The 5,727-nt window shown below is 34.9% G+C and overlaps 1 pseudogene; it reads left to right on the forward strand.

Moving 5' to 3' along the window:
* The first annotated feature begins 1,921 nt into the window (after positions 1 to 1,921).
* Positions 1,922 to 2,018, forward strand: LOC119472993 (annotated as a pseudogene).
* Positions 2,019 to 5,727: the final 3,709 nt, after the last annotated feature.

Consider the following 5,727-nt stretch of genomic DNA (forward strand, 5'->3'; position numbering starts at 1 on the left):
TTTGGCTTAAGGCCATGAAATATTTGAGCAAATCTCTAACTTCATTGTAGCTATTTTTCCTTCTGCTTCATTGCAGATTTGTCAAAAATGGTATAGGAGATTGAATAGAATGATAGGATAATCTATTATGACCTAGAAAATTTAGCTCAGAAATCTCACAATTGTTTGATGGAAGGGCATTCTCATGATAATTTGTCATGATAGTGTCTACTCTAAAGCAGCTGTTAATATATACTGAAAGGAAATTATATGCCTACAGTAAAGAAGATGCACATCATTTTCAATAAATCAAACTATTACATGTAATTAAATATATGAATGAGGATAAAAATATAACACTCAAAAAAAAAAAAAAAACCACTCAGGCTGGGCACAGTGGCTCATGCACATAATTCCAGCACTTTGGTAAACTGAGGTGGGAGGATTGCTTAGGCTCAGGAGTTTGAGACCATCCTGGGCAACATGGCAAAACCCCATCTCTCCAAAAAGTTAGCTGGGCGTGATGGTGAGCACCTGTGGTGCTCACTACTTGAGGGGCTGAGGTGGGAGGATCACTTGAGCCCAGGAGGTGGAGGTTGCAGTAAGCTGAGATAACACCACTGCAGTCCAGCCTGGGTGACAGAGTGAGATGCTCTCTCAAGAAAACAAAAAAATTAGGCTGTGTGCAGTGGCTCTAACCTGTAATCCCAATACTTTGGGAGGCCTAGACAGGTGGATCACTTGAGGTCAGGAGTTCAAGACCAGCCTGGCCAACATAATGAAACCCTGTCTACTGAAAAAAAAAAAAAATACAAATATTAGCTAGGTGTGGTGGTGCATACCTGTAATTCTAGCTACTCGAGAAGCCAAGGTATGAGAATCATTTGAAGTGGTGAGGTGGGTGTTGCAATGAGCAAAGACCCACCACTGAACTCTAGCCTGAGTGACAGAGTTAGATGCTATCTCAAAAATATAACGAAATTTTAATAATTATCTCATCACAATGGTAATTACAGTGGCAATCTTAACTTAAAAACGTAAATGAAAGATATAGGACATACTTTGCAAAAACTGTAAAGCTTTATTAGAAAGAAATTTTATACTTTAATAAGTAGAAACACATAATCATGGTCCTGGATGGAAAGAGAGTTCTCATATATAATTTTGGATCTTCCCCCCAAAATATGAATGTTTAATAAAATCCCAATCAAAATCATAAGCCCTTTCTTGGACTATAGCCTTCGGATGACAAATTTTATTTGGTTTATTAACTAATTAAAAAAATTCAGAATAGTCTCAAAGAAGGAAAAACTAGACTTAGCAAAAATTAAAATGGATGCTAAGCAATCAGTAGATGAAATAGCATGGTACAAAAATCAACATATTATATCATATTGAAAAGTAGAGAAAACTAAAAACTGATCCATACATCAAAATAAAATAAAATGTTTTTAATTAATATATGCATAATTGTTTTCCCAATTAAAAAAAATCTATGCAGACTATTCAAACTAGTAAAATCCCATCCCTAAATATACTCTAAAAGTGCAATACATTATTATGTAAAACATTAATAATATCTGGAATGCCTCAAATAGAATAAAACTGGACATTTAGCCTGTTGTTCAGTGCTAAGTAATAATCAATAACCTTTGAACTATTTCAGAAAAAGAGGAATCTGCTTCCCCCCAAACAAATGAGACTATAAAATTTTTAAAAATCCTAGAGCAAATGTAATAAGATTAAAATTTAATTTAATTATTATTTTACAAATAAAACTCAAGATTCAAATGGGGAAACTCAAGAGCAAACAACTCACAAAATAATGTTATTTTAATAAGCACATGTTAAAAATGTTTAACTTCAATTGAATCTCAAATCCTAACTGTAAACTCAGTCATATAATTGCTTACTGTAGAAGTAAAATTAAATTAAATGATGCATGCTTTGGCAGAAAATATATTAAAATTGGCACAATCCAGAGAAAATAAACATGTCCTCTTTTAAGGATGACACAGAAAATCATGAAGCATTTTATTGAAAACAAAAAAGCACTAAAAAATGGACACATAAGTCTCAGTGGAAAAAAAAGCTAAAATCATAATAAAGTAATTCACCAAAACATGAAGTAATTTGGCAGTTACTGTAATTGCAAAAAGAATTCCCAAGATTAATTAAATCAATGCAACAAACATTTAATGTTTACTTAGTATGTGTTAGTCATTGTTTTAATGTTATAGAAAAGTAAATAAACTACAACAGTAATAAATATACTCTCCTAGTAGTCCAGGAGATTATGATCTTCTTTGAGTCTGAAAGTGGGACAGTAAAATGAAAAGAATAAACAAAGTGCAATTAAATGCAATGCCTAATAGTGGAGAATAACCAAAACTAACATACATACTGTATTATGAGATAGAAATTGACAAACTCTTTTTTGAAAGAGTTTTGTATTTCATATAATGAGCCATAAATATTTCAAAACCATTTATTCAGTAATTCTATTTCTGGAAATGCAGTCCAAGAAAATACATTCAAAAGGAGAAAAGATCAGAATGCAAGGTAGTTTATGCAATAAGAAACTGGAGAGTGTTTCTTGGAAAATTGATTATATTTAATAATCATTATGAAGATCATAGCAAACAATAGGAAAAATTTAAGACATATTTAAATAAAAAAAGATGTATAAGTTTAGTATTCTGATAAATATGTTGAAAAGTGTTTATTTGGAAAAAAAATCTGGAAGCAAATAACATAGTAGAGACACATATGCTAGGATTCTGGGTAATTTTCATTTATATTCAACAGTTTATTGCTTGCCAAAAATATAGACTTCCCCTGGGCAAACATTCTCTCAAGCTGTTTAATAGTATTGGATTCTTTAATAATTAAGACAACATAAACAAAGGAGTTTTAGACCCTTTGCTAATACAAATTTTAGAACCCTAGATTCCCACTGATCCATTTTCCCAGGGAGTCTTTTAGATTTACATCTTAAGTTAACCAGTTAACTGCTGGAGAAACTGGGTAACAGAGAAGATGCTTAATAGAGGGAGGGCATCTTAGGCTTTGGTCAGCCCTGCATTTAGTACCTTGAAACTGGATTCCTGTCTCTTGTCCTTCCAAACCTGTACTAAGATTGGAGAACTGAATTTCATCCAGTATTAAAGAATCAGAGGCAATGTGGTTTTGTCCAATTATATGGGGAAAAGGAAAAGGAGGAAGTGGAAGACCATATTAGGTGTTGCGTTTAGAGGAGAGAAAGGATAAAATAATTATATATATATAGTTAATAAGGTATTATTTCAAAGAAAATGGCTGTGAATAATCTGACTACCAGATGATGACCTTGACTTCACTATGTCCAGAAACAGCCTCGAAACCCACTCCTAGTTAATTCATTGTAGGAGAGGACATAGTCCTTTCCTTAAACTCTCCTCATTTGCAATTTGCAATTGACTGACAATCAGCTGGAGTGACAGGGGAAAATGGGTTATGTACCTTTAACTGGAAGGATTCCAAGAATCAGAAAAGAAGCTGCAAGACCTCTTAAGACCTAAGTTTGGAACTAGCACAGTTGGCATTGCGGCTCTATTTATTTTATTATATTTTTAAAGACAGGGTCTCACTTTGCCACCTGGGCTGGGGTACACTGGTGAATCATAGCTCACTACAGCTATGAACTCTTGGGTTCAAGTGATCCTCCTGCCTCAACTTCCCTAGTAGCTGGAACTACAGGCATGAGCCATCATGCCTGGCTATTTTTGAAAAGATTTTTATAGAGACAGTGCCTTTCTGTGTTGCCCAGGCTGGTCTCAAATTCCTGGTCTCAAGCAATCCTCCCACCTTGGCCTCTCAAAGTACGGGGATTGCAGATGTGAGCCATTGCACATGCCCTCAGCTACATTTTATTGGGAAAATCAAGTCACAAGTTCTGATTCAAGTAGTGGAGAAACACGCTTCACTCTTGATGGGTGAATTTTCACAATGACATTGAAAAGGGAAATAAGTGCAAGAAGTAAGGAAAAATCTGGCCAATTTTGCAAACTACCAGATAGATTCTGACAATATATTCTAAGGAATTATCTCAAATATGAAGGCTGAGAAGACTTCAATGCACAAAGTTGTTTATTGCAGTAAAATTAGCAGAAACAGCATCTCCAACTCTAGAAACATTACCATATATGTTATGAAAAATTGACTTTGAGGAATAATAAGGAGGTAATGTTAAAATAGGAGGAATAAATACATGTGCTATGAGATGAAAAAAACAAAAATGCCTGAAAGTAGTAAGATTACAGCAAAATCAAACTTTTTTAAATAAGGCAAAATCTGCATATCAAATATATTTGGGTAGTAAAGTATATATTTTTCAATCTGCCTGTTCTTCTGAATTTCATACTTCTGTATGTTGCACATGTATATCTCCCACACAATTGGATATACATTGATTAAATGTTATCACACCCTCAGCCATTATTTTAGAACAAATTTTGAAGATAAAACGTGAAAAGTAACATCATACTTTAGAGTGGGGAAAGGATAATTTCATTTATTTTCCAAGGGGAAGTGACCTAAACCACCTGCAACACAAAACCCATCATGACACTAAAACATCCAGAAAGAACACAGGTGTAGACATTGGGTACCATAGGCAGAAAGGCAGAGAACTTCAGTAGAGAAGAGCCACAATACTCATTGAACACATTAGCCAAACCTCAAGGCTATTTGCTGGTCAGGACTTAATTTTTCAAGCTCTACGTTGAGGGAACGCATAAGCAAAAACTGAAAAAATTCAATTTTCAGTAATGTTTTTATGTATATTTCTACAAATAAACCAATTAGTTCCTCAAATATTAGGTTCTAGGCTAGGACAAAAATAATGACTACATTATGTTACCTTTATAATCAGTCCTCCCTTATTAGTTTCCCGTTTTGTCCCTGGACCAGAAACTGACAGACAGCTCCTACTTCTCAAAGAAGGAAGTATTTTTCTATATATGGCATTGATCCTAATATTCTACAATTCCAGATCACCATACTTAGTGTGACAAACTAATCCATGTTAATCCATGGTCATTCTAATAGAGTGACATAAATAGTTAAGGATCTGATAAGTACATTGGGGTTTGTGGTAATTTGTTATGGCAACAATAGGAAACGGATACACATGACAAAACCATGTTATAGATGTGAGCTACTGCAGTGCCATATATATCTTCCATGTATTTACTTACATTTTCTGTTTAGGCCTTTGGAATAGACTAGACCAAATTTTGAAGTCACATAGAGTAATATTTCCTCCTGAGACACAGTATTAGAAAGAGCTACTTGCATTTTATTTCTCTGAATGAGTTTTATGGGAAAAACCATTTAAGAAACACCATGGAATATTATGCAGCCATCAAAAACGATGAGTTTGGGTCCTTTGTAGGGACATGGATGAACCTGGAAAGCATCATTCTCAGCAAACCGACACAAGAGCAGAAGATCAAACACCGCATGTTCTCACTCATAGGCGGGTGTTGAACAATGAGAACACATGGACACAGGGAGGGGAGCACTACACACTTGGGTCTGTTGGGGGGAAATAGGGGAGGGTCAGTGGGGGGTGGGGAGTTGGGGAGAGATAACATAGGGAGAAATGCCAGGTATAGGTGATGGGGAGGAAGGCAGCAAATCACACTGCCACTTGTGTACCTATGCAACAATCTTGCATGTTTTTCACATGTACCCCAAAACCTAAAA

Source organism: Cebus imitator, unplaced genomic scaffold, assembly GCF_001604975.1.
Source record: "Cebus imitator isolate Cc_AM_T3 unplaced genomic scaffold, Cebus_imitator-1.0 Scaffold7, whole genome shotgun sequence".
Lineage (NCBI taxonomy): Eukaryota > Metazoa > Chordata > Mammalia > Primates > Cebidae > Cebus > Cebus imitator.